The sequence below is a fragment of the Equus caballus genome, chromosome 4 (assembly GCF_041296265.1).
Source record: "Equus caballus isolate H_3958 breed thoroughbred chromosome 4, TB-T2T, whole genome shotgun sequence".
Lineage (NCBI taxonomy): Eukaryota > Metazoa > Chordata > Mammalia > Perissodactyla > Equidae > Equus > Equus caballus.
This window is the reverse complement of record NC_091687.1, coordinates 54,736,106-54,759,173: the sequence shown is the minus strand read 5'-3', so window position 1 is coordinate 54,759,173 and position 23,068 is coordinate 54,736,106. Positions and strand designations below refer to the sequence as shown.

At 35.0% G+C, this 23,068-nt stretch overlaps 1 protein-coding gene across 27 annotated transcripts in view; it reads right to left on the bottom strand.

The window, feature by feature from the left end:
* The window catches only part of HDAC9 (histone deacetylase 9), a 546,893-nt gene that overhangs the window by 289,161 nt on the left and 234,664 nt on the right, over positions 1–23,068 (bottom strand). The window lies entirely within an intron of this gene.

Below are 23,068 nucleotides of genomic sequence, written 5' to 3'. Positions count from 1 at the left end.
ACTGCACCTAGAAACAAATACGAGCTCCTCACATAAACCTTTCTGACCTGGCCTGTCCCCCCTCCAGTTGCATCTTAGCCCACTCCCTCATTCACAGTGAGATGCCTAAACAACCATTCAGTTTCTAGAACAAGCCAAGTTCTTTCCTAACTCAGGGCCTTCTCAAACTCTGTTTCCCTGCCCAGAAAGCTCTTCCTCCAGTCCTTTATGTCGCTGGCACACCTGAAGTCACCTTCATAGTAACATCTTTTTTGACTACGTAGCCTCAATTTGATCCCAAGAATTACTCTCCTTGTCCTTATCCTCCTTAGAACTGATTTCAATACGTAATGATGCATTTGCTTTTTGTTCATATGTTGTTTTGTTTGTCTCTTCTACTCACTATAATTCCACAAAGGCAGAAATTATGTTTGTGTCTTCACCATTGTACAGGTGGAACCTAACAGAATGCCTGGCACACAATTAGCATGCAATCAAAGTTTATTGAGAGAAATGAAGAAAGGAGAAGGGAGATGAGGGAAGGAAAGAGAAAATAAGAGATGGAAGAAGAAAAATTAATTGAGCTGCTGGGTTCACTCAAATTCCATTTTTTATCACTGGACCGTGAAGTCTGCTCAGACAATGAGAATGTCTGTTTAGACAATTCTCAAGTTACTTCTCACTTTTTTTGGTCTACTCTTTTTCACATACAAACAAGGTTGGATAAATAGGAAGAATTTCAGAACTAAAGTAAAGATAAGACACAGTGAGGGGGGCGTAAAATTGTTTCAGTTCCCTACACCAAAAATCAATGCTTATAAATCCTGTGTGTTGATAAGATCCTGGAACAGTGGAAGTTTGTAGGTATTTTTTTAGTTAAATGACCATAGGAAAAATATCATCAATTGTAGGGTAAGAGGAAGCTAGTGATTTCTTAAAATGACCTGACATTTATAATTTAATGCTAATTAATTTACCTTTTCAATCATTATTTGTTGATTTCTACTGTACACAAGACCAATAATTGTTAAATTTTAAACACCGAGAATGCTAACACCACACAATTCAAAAAAATCCTTACAGATCTTTAAGTCCTGCATTCCTAATTATTCATACATTGAAGCGAACACTAGCATTGCATTTGCCTTTTGTCATAGCCTGATTCTTCCAATGTAACCTTATAAATGTATGAGGTTCAGGGATTTGTATCACAATTTCCTGGATCTTCCGCCTCCCCCCATGTGTAAATACTGATTTTGCTCTTCGACTGTTGTCTTTCCCTAAAAAACCAAGTCTTCTAAAGGAAAAATGTTGTGAAATTACTCCTACATCCCCCTGTAGACTGGGCTAAAAATGTTTCTAGGATCTAAATACCCAGAGGTGGAAAGGATAGCAGACAGGGAGGAAGGGATGGCTCATCCCAATGAGTCGCTGAAGGAAGGGCCTCAACTATCCAGGTCTTCAGGATGAACCCCTGAAATCAGAGAGGTTCATCTAAAGCAATCTGGCATTCCTGGTGCTGGCAAGTGACTGCAGTTTGTCTGAGGAAGTTAAGACTTGTGAGAAAATGTGGGTGTTTCAAATAAAAACTCATGTGCTTCCCTCTAGAGGCTACAAGTAAAAATGAATCAACCTAAAAATACCGAAAAGGGAAAAGTAAGGGAAAGAGGGCAGGAGGCATTTAAGTTTATCTTTACTATTTTTCTGACCTATCATATTACATTAAATGGCAGACTTTGAGTTGAGAAGTAAATTAATATCATATGGGGGAAATTCTGAATCTGATGTAAATAACAGTTCTCTCAAAAAACACAATTCTAGATCTTTTTTCATTTTTGGTTTTTTAAGGTACATTTTTAAACAACTTTATTGAGTTTATAGCATAAATTTATCTATTTTAAGAGTACAATTCAGTGATTTTTTTTTTAGTGAATTTAAACTTGGTTGTGCAAATATCACCACAATCCAGTTTCAGAACATTTCCATCACCCTCTATAAGATCCCTCCTGCCAATTTACAGCTAATATCCATTCCCTCCCCAGCCCCTGGAAACCACTAATCCACTTCATATCTCTATAGATTTGCCTCTTATTTCATTTTTGTCTCTTTTTTTTTTGGAGGAAGATTAGCCCTGAGCTAACATCTGCCACCAATCCTCCTCTTTTTGCTGAAGAAGACTGACCCTGAGCTAACATCCGTGCCCATCTTTCTCTACTTTATATGAGGGACACCTACCACAGCCTGGCTTGCCAAGCACTGCGTAGGTCTGCACCCAGGATCCAAACTGGCAAACCCCAGGCCGCTGAAGCAGAGCACGTGAACTTAACCACTGTGCCACTGGGCCAGCCAGCCGCGCCTCTTATTTCATTTTTGAAATATGAAAGTCTAGAATTAAACACTCTATAACTATCAAGACAAGTCTTCCTTTTTGTAATGCTTCTCCTTCAAAATGTCCTGCTTTGATCAATGTCATGAAATGAGTGTTAAATCCTTTACCAAACCAAACTTTTGGGGGAAGTACCTGTAAATATCTACTGCTCAATGTCTCACACAATGTATATTTAACCTTCCACAGTTTTGAGGGTGACGTTAAATCTGTCTCTATTATCTATGTGAAAATTGACCACGGATATACCTTTAACATATTGGTCAACAGCCCATTTCAAAATAAGATTTTATGTCCAAAGATTTTATAAAGGATTAAAGGTTTTTATACTTGCCTTCATTGGATATGAGCAATTCATTTTTGACTATCAAAGAAAATCCTAAATTATTCCCTTCTTTGCTAAGGAGCTTTTAAAAAACATCTCCATTTAGAATCTGTCAAGAGCATTTTAATCCTAGTGGTGCGACACAGACTCCAGGCTGAAAATAAAGATACTCTCAAGAACCCAGATTCTCTAGAGATTAAGACCTGGAGCTCCAGACCATCCTTTGGTCAGGAATCCTGCTCTGGAATTTACTGTGTTATTCTGGGCAGGGCACTTGACTTCCTGTACCTCACTTTCCTCATCCATACAGTGGAGATAATACGAGTTTATTTCAGATGTAAAAGCACTGAGATGTGTACCTGGAACACAGCCCATGGTGACTGTTTGAAATCAATAGTATCTGGAAGTTATTTTACCAAAGATAATTATCATCATTTCTATTTAAGAGTAAAGAACAGATTTGTGATTGGTAGTAGCAAAATGATTGACAATAGGCAGACCAAGGATTTTTAATCATCAACTTACAATTACTTATATCACATGTTTTGTGGATCTTCAGGGCCAAGCTGTGGTTTCAGTTCATTTCCAAGCCTAAGGACCAAACCAGGAGGGATTCAAAGGCTGGTCTCAAAGAAGGGAACAATTCACTTCACGGTATATGTGCCAAGAATGTGCTGACTCCCTCTAACACTTTCTGCATTCCCCATTTTTTATTGCCTTCCGAAGAGCTTTCCCTCACCTCATCCAAATGGTAAACTGCCCACTTCACAAAGGTGAGATTATGAGATCACAGCAAGGTGGAAGTGGAATAAATTTAGGTCTGGAGAAGTGAAATAAAACAAATCAAAGCAAAGATGGGTATTGCTAGTTTGATTTTTAGGTTCCTTTTTTTCTAAACAATTTACGCTTTAAAGCATTATTAAGTTAGGAACAGTATGTTTCTTTGTGAATCAAGACCAGTGAAGAATCAAACCACTATAATTAATGTAACAAAGCCTGCTGACTCACCTCCTTGGAAGGCAGTCTCTAAAAGGCCAAATTTTCACTTTAATTGCAACTAAGGCTCCTCTCCTCTTTCAAGCACCATGGAGCAGAGTTTTATAAACAGCAAAGTGTGTTACTTTAAACAAAATATAAAAAACCAATTCTTCCTAGGTGGTAAAGTTTGGTCTGCATATTTTCATTATTGCATAATGGTTACCTTTAGCCCATAAACTATAAGGTCATAGTAAGGTCACAATGAAGTGGCAAATGTAATAACTGAGAAGGAAAGTAACTGGAGACCATATTTAAGACGACTTTTTCCCTAGCAAGGTAAATGAACATTTCTGAGTGTAGCCCATTCAGTAGTGTTGATTTAAAGTAGGTTTTCTATTTAAATCATTCATCTATATTCTGTATTATAATAAAATTTCTTTTCCGTGCTGTCCCCTTCCCCTCTTAAAAAACACAACGCAGAACTTGCTATGGCCCAAATGGTGAGATTTAACTCAAAGGTTAAAGTCATTGTTGGCTTAGAATGTGCATATGCTAACATTCAAAATAAAATAACACGAAACTGGTCACTGTTCCAATTGTGAAGAATACATTAAAATAAACAAAGAGGAATAAAATAAAAAGAGTAAGTTCAGGCTCTTTGTGTTTCTCAAAAACTTATCCCTTACACCAAGTGATGGTAAACTAATATCAGGCACCAATAATTTTAAAAGTTGTATACCTGCTACTTCACATAAAACACAAAAGTGCAAAAGTTGGCTTAGGCAGAAAATAGCTTGAGATTTTTCTATCCAAATGTGTTGGTCAGTATGATAACTGTGTTTTTCATTTATATGCTGTTGATACCCAAGATACAGCAAATAATGTCATCAATTTCCTTCAATTACCTCATAAAGGATTCATTTGCACTCAGGGAATAAAAAGGTTGCGACAGTAGCTTCAGGATCACTCAGCAGCAAGAATTGACATTAATAACTATCCTCAGAAGCACAGAGGGAGGCAAAAAAGTCATTTACTTAACATTCTTTAATTCTTCGTGGTATAACAAGACTATGTCATGATTTAGGGCTGAAAAGCACAGTTGTTTTGCTCACCAGAAAAGTCTTTCACAATCTACACATTTTTGTGACACTAGGAGTTATGAGATCTTAGGCAACCTTTAAATGTGGTATCCCCCTGCTGAAAGCTCTCAAACAGCCTTCAGAGGAAGGAGAAAATCCCGTTATTACTTTTCTCCTAAGACTTCAAATAGCCCAAGCCCTATCGTGTAAAGACGTTTCTTTATACAATAGTTCAATGATGCTGAAGAAAATAACTTTTCTATGCCTATATTGTAACATAGGGTCATGTATAGCTAATTAAGCATTCTTCCTTTGGTTTGATTACAACATAAAGAGTTGGTTTTGTAATATAATAGCATGTGAAGGTCAGTATGGTTATGAGAGAAACTTTAGATGCTGTGACAAATCCAATAACTATCAGGGCATTTTGTTCATAAAAGCAAAGCATTTCTTAAAATATTTTGCTGATTTGTTAAGGTACTAGGAGATATTTTGCTGGCTGGAGGGCTGACCTTCTCCACGACACTACAGAGTGTCAGCAGACTTGACGACTATACAGTTTGACAACTACACAGGGTCAACTATCCAGGCTGCCAACAGATTTTCTTAGAAGATACAGATTTGTATTTGGAGTAAGGTGGAGACCAAATCAAGGATAATTAAGTTGAGGTTCACAGGTAACTGAACCAAAGGGGAAAAAAAGATAAATATCAGTTAGCCCCTTATTATTTAAAATACATCCAGCTTCAACAATTCTGAGTAAGCAGTGCTGACACACTTTTCACATGGAATTTTAAAGTCCTCTTTCAGGTAATCTCTGCCCTCCCCTCCCCGCCCCCCAAGCCCCTGCAATCTAACAGCCTAACCATTTTAGCAGAAAAGACTTTACTTTCACGTTTATGTCTCTTTTGAGTGTTTAAAACACAGGGTGATTCACATCTTACAAGGCTGGGAATCTTTGAAGAGAACTTCAGGGAAAGTTCAGAAGCTACCTGAAGCTTCTGCAACAAATCTAAGACTGCACTGCCCTCCAGAGGTGAATCCTTGGCAAATGCTTTTAATTAATGTGAGGACCAACAAACGACGCTGCAGTAATCCTCATTGCAATTTTATTCCTGCCGTCCCAAATATTTTTTTAAATAAACACCCAAAAATCAGTAGCAACCTACTGTGTCCCCTAAGTAGAATATTACATTTTCTTGACTCTTCCATCTCACCCCATTTCCTTTTGTCCTGTTCAAAAGCAATATTTACTATGGCTTTTCCTAAATGTTAAATATTAAGTTTTGTTTGTTTGTTTAGGAGGGCCTATTAATTAATGTATAGTTTTCAGAGAAATCAGACTAAATAGGTAACTAAGGAAATTTTAACAAAACTGAGAAGCCTCAGAGATGACTTCAGAGCATACACAGAAGCACTCAAGAAACTGAACGTTTTACACTCTAATTATATTATCCTCGCTTAAGTGAAACTTGAAGGGTATCCACAGCCATTGTGAGAAAACTATAAATTTATTTTGAACTCTCCTTCTTGAGCTTCTGTTCTCCATAGCTACATAAACTACTTCCGTCCCACGTGCTACCCCAAATACGGGACAATTTTGTGGATTGTTGCTTTCTCTTTATTCACTGTAAGTTCAAAATTTTCGAAACCTAAGACAAAGCTAATAATTTCAATATAAAATCACAAAACCAGTGTGAATGACTCAAAACACATTAATGAAAAGTGTCAAATCTCAAATATTTAGGAGGGGAAGTAAAACTTTATTTCTATATATAACAAATATTTATGTAGGGCTTTGCAAATATTAACTCATTTAATTATTATAACATCTATGAGATTGGTATTATTATTGTCATCCACCTTTTACAGATGAGACACAGAGACGTAACTCACTGCTCAAGATCACAGAGCGGAGGAGGCTGGCCCCATGGTCAAATGGTTAAGTTCGCATGTTCCACTTTGGCAGCCCAAAGTTTCACCGGTTTGCATCCTGGATGCAGACTTCACACCCCTCATCAAGCCATGCTGAGGCAGCGTCCCACACACCACAACCAGAATGACTTACAAACTAGGATATACAACTATGTACTGGGGGGCTTTTGTGAGAGGAAGAAGGAAAAAAAAGATCACAGAGTGGGAATGTGATGGAGCTGAGATTCAAACTGAAGTAGTTTGGCTCCAAAGTCCTGGTTCTGAATTTCTTGAACTTAATTTAAATGGTAACTTAAATGTATAGATTTTCTCCCACACATCATAAAAAGCTTTAATAAGATTTAAAATAAAGTTAATGCTTTTCAGGTAGTTTTTTAAAAATCCATGGCACACAGAAAGCTTTAAAATATTAAAACCTGGAAATACTAGAAGGCAGAATGAAATTGTAAATCAATTTTTTGTGATGACTTGCAAATATTTACCAAGTCATTAATCTTTCGGAGGGAAAAATGAAGAAAATATTGAAACAATGTGGAAAAATATTAACTATCTTCTTCTAATAATAAAAATAAACTATGGAAGTAAATCAGCCATTGACGTATCAAAGTAAATATCAAGCAACTGTTTACTGTTTTTCAAACAAATAATTGTAATTATTTTTCTGCATTAAAGAAAGAAATGCAGGGAAAAAAACCTTTATAGGTGAATACTAAATTCATTTTTTAAAAAGAGACAGTTAATATGAGACTTCAGATTCAATCAGAGAGGCAACTTCACAAACCGACAGTCAGTTAACTCAGACAAGGATTATAAAGTGCACTTGAGGTTGCATTTAAAAACAATGTTCTTCCACTAAGCACAGGCCGGCCAGCGACCCAGCGGCTGGGTTCAGAAGCTTAAAGGCCCCTGGGAAAGCAGCTCGGGAACAACAAAGCAAATGTGGTCAATGCCCAGTGTCGTTATGGGGATTAGACTGGGGTCACGGCTTCATGGCAGCACCTGCGCAGCTATGACATAAGCTTATATCCTACATAAATCATATCCCCTCTGTTTTGAAAGCAAATAATTAAAAAGTTGTTCCATGTCTCTTGACCTTTATTTCTGGGAAACCTAGATTTTTCCCTTATAGCTATGGAATGTACTAACCATCTCCAGTGGGACACACTTAGAAACCTCTGTCAGAACACATGTATAAATATCCACCTGCTCAATTCTAAAGTGATTTGCATCTTAAACATCACTAAATTATTATTTTTTTAAGTAGCTTAAAGTGAGATGGAAAGGGAGAGTGAGAAGGAAGGAAAATCAGAGAGAATGATACTTGAAAGAGGAAATTAAAATACTGGTATTGACTAAGATACATAATTGACCAGCTAGTGATAAACGGAAATCAGATGGACGTTGCTGCTGACAGTGGCTAAACACTGCCACGCACAAATGCCGATGAACCTGGTGCACAAAGAGCTCCGGAGTTCTTTTTTTCATGGAATCCAAATACTCAAAACTATTGCCTCCCCCAAACAAACTGCTTTTCAAGACCTGGCATTAACATTACTTGAGATATCAATGAAATGACGTTGCTAGAACTTACATGAGAAAAGAAAAGGTGGCTAACTACCCTTAAATCACTGAGTTACACACATATACAATAATTCTGGACGCCCATAAATCCAGTTTTCCATAAGGGCTAACTTCAGAGCAAAACATAAAACAATATCATGTAAAAAAAACCCTAGAAACCTATCGAACTAGCATTACCATGCTTATATGATAATACTAATACTAATAATGAATGATGGCCGGAGCTGGCACATAGGAAGTATTGCCTCAGCAAGCGGAGCACCTCCCAGTACTGAGGTAGTGCCTAATCCTCACAGACATTCTCATGCTCTAGCAACTAAAGGAAAGAACAGGAGAAATGTACCGAGTATTAATACTGAATAGCTACTAAGTTTTACTTGAGTAAGGGGTCTTTTATAAAACTCTTTTGCTCTAAATATTCTATCTAGAAAGACATTTTATTTTCTTCATAGTAATATTCATTCCTATTGATACAAAAAGTGATACACAACAATACATTTTTTGCTCAGGAACTTCATTACGAAAAGTGCAGTTAATACAGACAACATTAGGATAATTACCAAGACATCATCTGTGAGGCTTTCATGCTGTGAAAATGATAAATTACTATTCTAAAGAATATCAAATATGTCTCCCAATTCATTGCTCAATATTCAAATATGTATTGAGTCCCTTCTGTGTGCTAGACACTGAGAATACAGCAGTGAACATAAAACCACTGTTCTCAAGGACTTACTTTACACTGGGGAGAAATAAAAAATAAATTTAAAAGCCCAAAGATCTTAACTGGCGATCCCTGCTACAGAGAAAAAGCCAGTCAGCAAGGAGGAGGGGCAATATCTGCGTCTGTCTGTGTCCGGAAGCTCCCTTACATAAGGCGATCTGGTAAGGCGTCTCTGGTGAGGGAGGCAGAGCTGGATGGCCGCTCTAGGGGAAGACAGTTCAGACAGAGGGAGCAGCAAGGGCAAAGGTTCTTGAACACGTAAGGCACATCATGCAATGCTTTGTCAGTCTTAGTAAGGAGTGAATCTCACTCTGACTGAGAAGAAAGCCATTGAGTAGCCAATGTGAGAACTGCACTTTCCAATCTTGGGGGAAAATGATGTACTCAAATTATAGGAATAGTTTACATATGACATAGCGGCCAGAACTTGGGCTTGAAGACTGACATATCTGCATTAAAATAATTTCAATTCTTCAGAGTCAAAGCTGAAAGATCCTGTCTTAACTACTGCACTTCTCAGCCTATATTTAAATGGTCACAATACCTACATTGCTGTACTTTAGTGAAGATGAAATAATACAAACAGCACCTCATATTTTTCCCGGATTATAGTAAGTGCTTAATAAATAATAGGTGTCATTTTAATATTGTTGTAAGCACCTGGAAAATGTGTTTGATGGAAATTTATGCAGGAAACACAAATTTTAAAAGGGCTGAAAAGAAAGTGGAGGGAGAAAGTTGGTGTTAAGACAGGCTTTGAATCCTGGAAGATTTTAAGGGGCTCTTGACATCTACATAAATCTCCAAAAGATGCCAGTTCAGAACAACAGATGTGTGATTTAATAAGGAGAACTGGTGTACAAGAAAAATACCTAATTGGGATAATTAAATTATTACCTCTATACTGTAACTGACAAAAAATATTGACATCGTTTGGTAAAAATTAAGCATTTATTAGGGTATACCTAACTGAATATTCCCAATAACCTATGAGTAAGATATTAAACGTATTTTTTAAATGAAAAGCTGAGGTTCAGCAAAGGTACAGAAAACATCCAAAATCACCCATCTAGTAAGTGATCTCAAACCCAGTCCACAGTAAGTCCACGATAAATGTTTCTTAAATGAATATATGGATCTTTACTCCACATTTCATGTCTGAATTGCTGACAATGCCTGTACAATTCATTAAACCAGATAAATGTTTCCCAAATTCTTCTGATTATTAGAATCATCTAGGGTGCTTGTGTTTTTTCCTGTGTGCCACTGTAGGACCAGAATCTTTTCTGGATCAGCCTAGAAATTGGTATTTTTAACAAGTAACTCAGGAGATTCTTATGATTAGGGAATTTTGAGAAACACTGGATAGTTACAGCATAAAGCTCCTCTCAACTCTATAACTGCTATCTAAGCTCTTCTCTCCTTTAAAAAGAGGAAGTAAAAATATATGGCCCTTGCAACCCTCTACCTATTTCAAAATCCACTACTTATCTTCGTACTTTGCAAAGACAGAGGGCCTTGAAATGCGGATTTTTTAAATGTCGCAATGTCTCAACTTTGTCTAGGATCCCTTTGTTGATTTTAACTGAATGGGAATGAACACAATGTACATGGGAGTTGTTTTTAGTGTTGTTTTCCCATTATTGGCTACAAATCCAAGCAAATGTTTGAGGAAAGACTTTCTGTCACTGGAGCTGTTATATAGACTTCATTATAAAAAGCATCCCTGCCTGACCCCCTGCAGGGGGTTGTAATCAAGGTCTCATTGCATCTAGAAATTTTTATTCATGTTTTATTTCTTGGTAACACAATTAAGAGTGTTGCTGATGAAGTGTTCATTTTCCTTTACTTTCTGGGAAGACTGGGAAAACAGACTTCATTTGGAAAGTTTTTAATATGCTTTAAAAATACACATTGCTGTATATTCTGGCAACTGCTGAGTGGTACATACTTTGCAGTGATGGTAACTAGGATTGGATGGTGTTACATTAAAATGATGAATTATTATATTTTTCTCAAAGTTTTGTGTTCTAAAAAGAAGTGCTATAAAATATTCATTTGGCATGGTGCAGAGAACAAACAAGAACAATTTTTTAAACTCTCATCCGATGGTATGATGTAAAGAAATGGACTGACGGGGATCATGTTGTCTTTGTGCCAGCAGATCCTCGTATGAAGCCCACGCCCATGAATTAGGGAAAACTAGGGAGAACTTTTTAGATATAGAAAACAAAGAAAAGTGGCAGATAGCTATTCCCCTCTCCTCGCACCAAGAAAAATGATCTGAACTGTCATCTTCTGGCTCCCAAGCAAATAATGGGAAACTTTCAGCTTCTCTTGCTTTGAGATTTCAGTGAATATTAATGATGAGAGTCATTAATCAAACATACCAATGTCTATTATAAATATACAAGATAAAATTGCCTTGCTATCCTATTGACCATTAGCGATTGAAAAGCAGCCACATTCTACAGATTTCCAGATAGGAAGAGGATTCTGAGAGTATATTTACTGAAAATTCTATTTCCTGGTCAGATGATTTTTTTTCCCTTTTAATGACAACAAAAGAACAATGTGAAAACTGCAACTCTTCAACCTAAAACAAATAGCTCTCAGGAAATATTCATATTCATCTTTTAGTCCAACACAAATAAAAGGAAAAAAAGAAAGTTGTATAATGGAGGTTGGGACATCCAACAAAAGCAAATCTAAAGTGGCTAAAATAGCATGTGATAATTTTCGAGATTTAAATTACCTAAATTCTCTTATAAAGAAAGAGTCATAAAGATTTAATGACAATGGGTGATATTTGTTTCAAATCATTGCCAAAGTAAATGTATTTTGAAATCATCTAGTTCCATTTATTTGTAACATCAAGCTATCAATTTCAAAGGTTTTATGAATTCTTTTAAAATGCAAACAGTTTTCTTTTTTGTAGCACAATTACTGCCATCTTAAAAGGGAAAAAGAAACTTTCTTCATTATGAACAAAAAAATAACTTTTCTTTAGCAAATGGTTTTTAGTTAAACCAATTATATTTAGCATTCAGAAATTCAGACTGTCTTATACATATTTTCTAAACGAGCATTGGTGTACTCTATTCTCTCTAGGAAAATTTCAAGAAAAATGGTGCCTAAAAACTTAAAATATCTAATTTTGAACTTATGGTTGCTCCTGTGTTGGGAACATAAGTATTACTATACATGAGGCTTGAAGAGAAACAGACAGGAAAAATTTAACTATAGAGGCCTTGGAAAAGAGTCAACTCTAATGCATGCCAGGGGCCAGCAGGGGGAGTAAAATCCCAAAAATATAGGTAAAATAAAAGAAAAATGTTGAATGGAGGAACAGCCTGGACCAACCTGGAAAGAATCAGTCACCCAATCAAACAAGGATGATAAACTGATTCTTTAGGGCCTTAGCCTAGAGATAAAATGAATTTGAATTATTCCTCATCCATGTATAAAAATCGAATTCACCTCTTTCTACATATATTCTGGGGAGCAAAACAAGCTAACAGGGAATTTCTTCTTCAGTCCACTAGTACTCAAAAAATTGTCATTTTGTTCATCTTCTGTTGACTAATAAAGAGAATAAACTACCCTACTGGAAGACAATCATGTACTTTTTAAAAATTAAGACTATTTTTTAGAGCAGTTTTAGGATCACCAAACATGTACTTTTATTAAATAAGAATTTATTAAATTAACAATTTCTTGAATGCCACTGTGTAGCCTGCTAGGAGAACCATGATTCCTATTGTCACTAACCTCTTAATCAGTATTAGTTATAGCACATGAGAGAGAATGATGCTTAACATGATCTGTATGAATTAACAACTCTGGAAGCACAGAGGAAGGAGAAATTTCTAAAAGCGATGAAGAGGTAAGCTAGGAAAAACTTTTAGTAATAGGTTAAAATATATTCTATTGTTCATCATGCTCAATTTTAAGATATTTTATACATAGATATACATTATCTAGAAGAAAGGAAATTCTGGCCTTTGAAAACAATAACCCTTTCAGGTCACAGAATTACCAATGCCTCTGATTAAAGTATTGCCTGTCAAACTTCTCAGGAGCACCTACAACCATCTGAGGTGTTTGCTGGCTGGTTATTTCACTCACTAAGGCAGTGAAAAGCTATAAACTCCACCCTTTCTTATTTCCATTTAGATGTAAGGCCATGAGGTTTTAGCAGAGACGCCAGATCATCCAAATTCCGGTTATACAAACTCTCAGTAGAATGACTTCACTGATTACCATTTAATAGAAGACTTTGCTGATCAAAGACCATACCTCCTTATGAATTTTACTTATCAACCCTCAGAAGTTGGTGAAAGAATTTTTTTTAAGTTAAAAAGAGAAAGAGTTTTGCTAGAAAATCTTCAACTGTGTAGTTAACACTGAATTTGATAAACAGTACATTCCCAGTAACAGCCACCAAAATTCCAAGTTAAATCTGTGCCCTTGGAACAATGCCAAAATGCCACAGCATATTTGCACTTTGAACAAATTGCACATTTTTAACTCCTATTTTTTTCTGCCAAAACAAAGGCTCAAAATATGCAGATTCTATCTTCCCTGAAAACTTCACAATGATAATTTTGGATGCAAAGAAAAATGCTTTAAGACCAAGAGAATGATAGATTAATTTGATTTGCTATTTTAGTACCAATACTACCTGAACTATTTCTAGAGGTCATATGTGAACACAGATATCCTGAAATTGTCACTATCATTATCTGGCTTGAAATCAGACAACTTTATTAGAATTCTCTTTGTTACTTGGCCAATATCCTTAACCTCCCAGCCTCCATTTCTTTCTCTGTCAGATGAGGATAATAGTACCTCATAGGCTTGTTGGAAGGAGTCAATGAGATAATAAATATAAAGTGCCTAACCTAGCTCCTGCCACATAGTAGCTAACCAATAAATGACGTCCCTACTATGATCCGATTAGATATTTGCATCTACTGGGTTCAAGACACTAGTCATGGACTTGCAACAGGAAAACAATAATTTTAAAAAGGCATTTGTAGCTTTCACTTATAATCTGAAATGCTCTGATATTGGACATTATATAAATGTGAGAACTCTGTAAGAAATCGAATATTTTCCATCAAATATACCATTCTCCTCAACAAATAATCACTCATTAAGACCCTACCAAGGGATCTTCCTATTGAATTGCCCACTACAGAAGAAAATCTAGTAAAAGCAGATATAATTTGATCAGAATCTAATAGAAGTGAGTTACTCAAAAAATAAAGGATTCCCCGAACTGTGTCTAGGTTATATTAGACTGTTACTTAAGTGATAAATATCATCTGTTCCTACTTTTTCATAAAAGAATACAATGATTCTTTTTGTTGGAAATAAATACATATATAAAAGTAAATTTACTAAAATGGAAATAACTTTTCTTGAGGAAATGCAGATTAGTATAGATAAAAATCTGTGCTAAAATGGTTTTTCTTTTACTAAATCTAAATAAAGTGGAGAAGACAAAAGAGTCTTCTAGCTAGGACCAAGGTAGAAATTGATTTCTTATGCTTTATATTTTGCTTTTTAAAAGACTATATTTAAATCACATTCTATTTAAAAATAAAAATTTGAGTTTTAGTTTTAATATTAATATAAAGAATAGCTCCTTCTCTTCAGTGTCAATATTCTGCAAATAGATGTAGGTGAGTTGCACACACCATACACATAGGCAACATTCTCTGTAGATAATCTGAATGCTATGATGATTTGAAATGTGCCTAATATTATCTCATTAAATTATGCCTGATGTATTAAAACTGTGCATTAAGAATTTACGTACCATAAATTCCCTTGGAGGTTTTAAATATTAAGTTACTAATTACCTCCCTTGTTGAAAGTTCATAAGACATGAAGTATTTACTATTAAATAGCTTCTATATTTCACCTTAGGGAATGCTAAAATGTTTCCCAGTGGATAACTTTAGTGACCTAGGCATTAAAAAACTGATGAGTCAGATATCATAGAGACATGTTAAAATGCCATGCTGCTGAGTTTGTTTTGGTTAAACAGCCCAGCTTTTATTGAGAAAGATGGGATTAAACGTGATCTTCCCTTACGGGAGGAGATGTTATGTAAGAAGGGTAAAGAGATGATCCAAATCACAAAGAAATGACTTAGTGAATTGTATCTGCAATTTTTTGTCTGGATAGGAACTTTCATTCTCAGAAGAATATTTTGAGGACCATATTAAGTGTCCTTGACAAAATTTCTCTCCCAGGAAACATTATCCAACTGACCATACTAACAGTTACCACCTGTCTTTCAAGATGTATGATTCTTGTCTCCCATTCAGTAGATCCACTTGACCCTTTACTTGCATATAACATAAATATTAAACTTATTTAACAGAAATAGAAAAATGAATCAAATTAAGTGGACATACATTTAAAAGTGAGAGACAGTTTTGTGTGATTTGTAACATAAAAATAATGATAACAATAAAATAAGTAATACACTGGGAGCTTTCTATGTGCTTATTAAATGTTTTACAGTGTTATCTCATTTAACTCTCTCAACAAACTTGAAAGTATGTACAACTATAATTCTAATTTTATAAATGATGAAATTGAGGCACACAGAAGTTAAGAAACTAGCCTTCTTAGTAGAAAGGAGGAAAACAGGAATTTAAGACATTATTGTTATGATATAAAAATTACTATGAATCAGAAACTTCCATTTCCTGTCAAGATAAAATAATAGATCAGATTTACTCTCTCACCTGGAACAATAAAAAAAACGGACAAAGTATTTGAACAATGGTTTTAAAACACTGGACATCAGGCAACAAAGTGTAGTGATCCCTGAGAGATGTGAAATATACAAAGTGAGTGCAAAGATGGCTTCAGCTTATTGCTTTGAACGATTTCTGCTGATAGTACAGTGGGTAGGAACTCAGAAAGAACTCAGTATCCCAAAGTTGAGGAGACAAAGCTGAAAGTCTAGGGTCACCAAAGTGTTCACAGGAGGGAGTACTAGAGAGAAGAATACAGCACCAAGCAATAGAGAGAATCCCAGAGCTCTACAGAAGAGATTCCCTCAAATAGTCAGTAGAGTACTCATCAGCATGTGTGTACAGAAACCGCCATAAAGGATTAGAGGTAATAGTGCCCAATTGTCACAAAGGGCTAGAAATAGTGCTTATTTTCACCAACCAGAGAGGAAAATCTCATGAATCATGGGACACTGGATACAGTAAACTAAAGGGACTTCTCACAGAAGTGAGAAATAATAAGCCCTAGACAGCACTACTCCAGTTATACCTACCTGGAACCAAAAGGATAAAACTGTTTTCAATAACTTAACTGTGTCCTTGAATAAAGCTCAATAATGTTTATAGGAATACAAAAAACATTCAGCATTCAAGGAGGTAAAATATACAATGTTTGACATATAATAAAAACTCCCAAGCATACAAAGAAGCAGGAAAATATGACCCCCAACTAAGAAAAAAAATCAATCAAAACAGAACCAAAACTGATAGAGACTCTAGAATGAACAGGAAAAAAAAAAAAAAAAAACCCCACATTAAAACAGTTATGAGGGCTGGCCCCAAGGCTGAGTGGTTAAGTTCGTCCACTCCACTTCAGGAGCCTGGGATTCTCTAGTTCAGATACTGGGCACAGATCTACGCACTGCTCATCAAACCGTGCTGTGGTGACATCCTGCATAGAAGAACTAGAATGACCTACAACTAGGATATACAACTATGTACTGGGGCTTTGGAGACAGAAAAATCAAAAAGAGGAAGATTGGCAACAGATGTTAGCTCAGGGCCAGTCTTCCTAAGCAAAAAAAAGCATACTTAAAAAAAAAAACAGTCATGAAACTGTATCGCATATGTTCAAAAAGTTAAGTAGTGACATGACAGATATTAAAAAGAACCAAATGAAAGTTCTAGAAATGGAAACTACAATGTATTAGATGAACAACAGATTGGATGGAACTAACAGCTGATTAGACATTTCAGAAAAAAAAATTAGTGGCCTTGCTGACACAGCAACAGAAACTACCAAAATGAAACACACAGAGAAAAGGCAATTTAAAAGAAAAGAAAGAGAAGAACAGAGCATCATCAAGATGTGCGACCATTTCAAGTGGCTAAAATACATGTATTTGAAGTCCACAATGAGTGGCTGATATTCAAAGAAATAATGGCCCCCAAATTTCCAAATCTGATGGAAAATATACACTCACAAATCCAACAAGCTCGATAAACGCCAAGCAGAAGAAACATGAATAAAACTACTCAAAGGAATATTATAATCAAATTGCTCCAAAATAGTAATAAGGTAGAAAAAAGTCTTAAAAGCAGCCAGAGGGTGAGAGGTTGCAGGGAAGTAAGTACACTTTAAGTACACAGGAACAAAGATAAGAATGACAGCATACTTCATGTCAGAAACATTGTAATCAAGAAGACAGTGGAGCAACACCTTTAAAGGATTGATTGAAAAAAAGTCAACATGGAATTCTATACCCAGCCAAAATATATTTCAATAATGAAAGTGAAATAAAGACTCCTTCAGACATACAAAAGCTGGAAAAATTCACCTCCAGCAGATTTGTACTTCAAGAAATGTTAAGGAAAGTCCTTTACATGGAAGGAAAATGATATCAGATGGAAAAATTCCGATGGACCTACACAAAGGAATGAAAAGCACCAGAACTAGTAACTACCTGGAAAAGTAGAAACTTTTCATATTATTTAAATCTCTTTAAAAAATAATCTAATGTTTAAGCAAAATTCACAACAATGTAGCATAGGATTTATACCTAATGTAAAAATAAAACCTATGACAATAGCACAGTGGTCAGAAAGGGGAAAATGCAAGTATACTTTTGATAAAGTTCTCATCCTGTACATGAAGTGAAGCAGTACAATAGTACTTGAAGATAGACAATGATAAATTAAAGATGCACACTATAAACCATAAAGTATTAGCTAAAACAATACAACAAAGAGTTGTAGATGACAAGCTAACAAAAAGAGATAAAATGAAATCATTTTTAAAAATCAATTAATCAAAAAGAAGGTACAAAAGGAAAAAAGGAAATAAAGAAGAGATAGGAAAAGTAAGAAATAAATAGCAAGGTGATAGAATTAAACTAACCATATCAATAATCACACTAAATGTAAATAGTCAAATACTCCAATTAAAGGCAGAGATTGCCAGGTTGAATACCAAAAGCAAGATTCAACTATATGCTGCCTTCAAGATACTCATTACAAATATAATGACACAAATAGATCAAAAGTGAAAGGACTGGAAAAGATATATCATCTTAACACTAATCAAAAGAAATCTTGAGACAAAAGTAGATTTCAGAGCAAAGAATATGACTAAAGGTAAAGACTTTCATTTCATAATATACAAGAAACTCATACAACTGATTAGCAAAAAACCCAATTTAAAATTTGGCAAAGAATCTGAGCAGCAGTTTTTCCAAGGAAGACATCCAAATGGCCAACAGGGACATGAAAAGATGTTCCACATTACTAATCATTAGGGAAATGCAAATCAAAACCACAGTGAGATATCACCTCATACCTTTTAGAATGGTAATGATCAAAAAGATAAGAGAGAAATGCTGATGAGGATGTGGAGAAAAAGGACCCCTTGTACACTGTTGGTGGGAATGTAAACTGGTAGAGTCACTATGGAAAACAGTATAGAGCTTCCTCAAGAAGTTAAAAATAGAACTACCATATGATCCAACAATCTCACTTCTGGGTATATATCCAATGGAAACAAAATCATTATCTCAAAGAGATATCTGTACTCCCATGTTCACTGCAGCATTCCTTTCATGATGGCCAAGGTACAGAAACAAAGTGTCTATCAACGTGTGAATGGATCAAAAAATTATATATACATATATACACATATATACATACATACTGCATGGTATCACTTATATGTGGAAACTGAAAAGAACAAGTTGAACTCATAGAAACAGAGAGTAGAAAAGTGATACCATGGGCTGCTGGGGTGGGAAAAATAGGCAGAGGTTGATAAAAGGGTACAAACTTTCTGTTGTAAGATATCATTATAAGATGAATAAAGTCTGAGAATCTAATGTATGACATGGTGACTACAGTTGAACTATAGTTAATAACACTATATTGTATAATTGAAACTTGCTAAGAGAGTAAAACAAATATTCTCACCAAAAATAGAAGGTAAATACATGAGGCGATGGATGTGTTAATTACTTGATGTGAGGAGTCCTTTCACAATGTACATGTATATACATTGTGTTGTACACTTTAAAAGAAAGTTTTCTAAACAAAATGAAAATGAAAACACAACATATGAAAATCTGTGTGATGTAGCTAAAGCAGTATTAAGGGAAATTTTATAGCAATAAATACATACATTAGAAAAGAAGGAAGGCCTCAAATGAATTACCTCAGCTTCCATGTTAAGAAAAAAGAAAAACAGAAGCAAATTAAACTGAAAGCAAGTTGAAGAAAGGCAATAATGAAGGTCAGAGTGGAAATCAATGAAATAGAAAACAGAAAGATAATAGAGAAAATCAATGAAACCAAAAGCTGATTATTTAAGAAGGCTATAATATTGGTAAACTTCTAGTCAGACTGATCATTAAAAAAAATGAAAAGACAATAATTACCAACATCAGGATTGGAATTTGTGACATCACTACAGATTCTACAGATATTGAAAGGGTAATAAAAGAATATGACCAACAACTTTACACCTATACATTTGAAAATATAGACAAAATGGACAATTCCTTGAAAAATACAAACTACCAAATTCAAGAAGAACTAGGTAGTGTGAATAATACTATATCTATTAAAGAATTTGTGCTTGTAATTAAAAATTTCCCCTCAAAGAAAGCTCCAGTCCCAGGTGGAGTTCACTGTTGAATTCTAAAAAATACTTAGCAACACACTAATGCCAACTCTATGCACAGTCTTCCAGAAAATTGAAGACAACCGACTCCTTCCCAATGCATTATATGAGACCAGAATTATGCTGATACCAAAACCTGATAAACACATTACAAGAAAAAAAAATTACAGACCAATATTCCTCAAACACAATCCATCAATATATAAAAAGTATTACACACCTTGACCAAGTGGGATTTATCCCAGTAATGCAAGATTAATTTATCATCTGAAAATCAATTAATGAAAGACACCACATTAATCGAATAAATGACAAAAACCACAATCATCTTGAGAGAAGCAGAAAAATAAATACATTCTTGATGAGCTACATGGAAACAGGTGCAAATTCTGAATGTATCTATTACTAACACTAATAGCACTAATACTGAGTGCTATTCATTCAGTAATATTATCAAATATTTATTAAGTACCTACGATGTACATGAGCCTAATTCTTGGCTTAGAACACAATAGGGAAAAATAGACAAAACCCTTGCCCAGGTGGAGCTTATATCTTTGTAATTGTTGTCATTATCATTGCAACATCATCGTCATTCCTTTTACTCTGTTTAGATCTTTCTTTGAACAGGAATGGCTCTCTACCACCTGCTTTGACTTGTCAACATAGTAAGTTGCTAGTGCATATCCAGTTGATTACATATAGCTTACCTGGCTCATAGCAGACCTGTGCACATTCTACTTCTAATTTCTTAAATCTGAACTACCTTAAATACAATAATTTTCTATTTTCCTTTCTGGTTAGCCGAATAAAATAAAGGCACTTAACTCTATTGTAGTTCTAGATAACAAGCAATAATGAAAAATAATAATCTCATACTTCCACAATGTTTACACTTTTCAAAGCATTTTCATCTTGATTATATCATGATCATTTGGAAAACTCTGGGAGTTCAACAGAGAGGGTAGTAATATCTTTATTTTATAGATGAGAAAACTGAGGTCCAGAGAGATTAAGTGATTTGTCCATCACTTATAACTATATAATTTCTACACAAACATAGATGGTATTTTTTCATCTCCTTCAAGTTTCAGAAAGAAATGGTTTCATAAATATGTACCATATTTCTTGAATGTAATTGCACATGCCCAATTATTCCCTAAACAGGCTCCTTCAAATACATAGAATAATGAAACATTTCCAATATGGCTACTAAGCTTTCTGCCCGATGATAATGAAATCCATTATAGAACATACACACTTCTCAAGTCTTACTCTGTTACAAGATGATCAGACCAGTTAAAAAGTGAGCAGTATCCCTGTGAAGAAAACTCTAGATCAGGGAACTAAGAATTCATATTAGTATAACATTAGAATCCAAAATAGAAATAATATTCATTACACCTCTACAAAGTTAATCTGTAAAAATAAATTCCCCTGACTGAGGGAGTTTTTTCAAGTTTTATATAGGAGTGTTTAAATAAGCTGCTTTTAAGCTCCATATCAACTTAGCTAGAAAAATAATCATCTTAATCAATTTATTTAACAAAGACTAACTCAAAGTGCTAAAAAGTATTTTGGATATGCTTCTACCCAATTTCAGTAGAACAGCCTCTGCACAGCTGACAGGAAGAAATGAAGAAAGGTTTCCTCTGCTATAAATAAAATACAGAAGTATGAGAAGCGGTGGGGGGGGCATTGGAACATGGTTGATTTGCTGTTCCTCTTTTAAAAGTCACTAAATTGAATGTGAAAATAATTCAACATAGTAAGTTGTTCATGGACTTATCCAAGTGATTGCAAATCCCTGGAAAACAATCTTACTCTGTCACTACTTCTAAAATAAATTACATACATTACAAAATAATGTCATTGGGAAAAAAACTCAAAAAACCATTAGGAGATTATGTTTCTAGGCACATGCAGAGCTCATTTTACTTTAATTATACAGTTCTTTAATTTGGTAATTATAAAATATTCCCTGACAAAATTAGTTTTAGTTACAAACTTAGGCATGTAAATTTCATACAGCCACCACTTTTTCTGACACACTGTCAGAATGTCACAGTTTTTAAGTAATGACAGTACATGGTATGGCACCACTACTTTTTAAAGAAATACATCCACCAAGAACTTAATGTTCAGTTGGCTTCCTCAAAAGAAAATAGATGAGGAACAAATAGTGGCAATAGTTTGCCGGCTTGTGAAACATAATAACACGATAAAATTTCAGATTTCACTCAACATCAGCCCAACCATTTACATCTATGTTCACCTCAACCTGGAGAGTGACTTTTTAGAATTATTTAACATGAGATTAAACTAGCAATAACAATTGAATCTCTCCCAATGGCTAGAATTGCAATCAAATTTCTACCAGTATTATTCCTTAAAATATAAAAGAAAACGATTTTACATATATTCGTAGTGAAAAGTGCCTATGTTAAAATGAAGATATCATTATGTCCATTACAGAGGACAATAACAAGCCTCTGTTCACAGAATTCACTGCACAGTGCCGTGTTTTCTGATCTGTACTTATATACACGGGCTGCATTTGAGTCAATGTTTGGATGTGAAAACACGAGAAGTAAAAAGAGAGGTTAAAATATAACAAATGAATAGTCAGAGTTAGGCAACATTTCACAGGGAAGTTAAAATGCAGCTAGACCAAAACGTTTATAATAATAATAGTAACAGTTATTGAATCCTGACACAACACGCACTATTACTATTCCCACTTTTCAGATGGAGAAACTGAAGCACGAGAGATTTAAATATTTGTCCAAGGTCCTGTAGCCAGCAAACACTTGAGTAAAAGTTAGAACACAGGCATTCTGACGAGGCAAGGTGAGTTCCTGTTTTTCCTAAGAAAAAACTCAAAGTTGTTGTCTTGAACTACATATTTTTATAATTACATAATTTATATCATTTGTATGACATCATGAACAGTAAAATAACTGAAAAAATTGCAAAGCACAAAATGCCTGTGTGGCTGAAAAACTTTTTGAATTATACTAACTCATGACTTACTGACACTTGCCCCTTACATATGGACTAGCCTCCCAAACATAAGACTCCCTCCCCTACCTGCTGCAACCCCTTCCCCACTCATCACTTCTGCTGACAGATAGGGAACGTGATGATTTGGAATTATC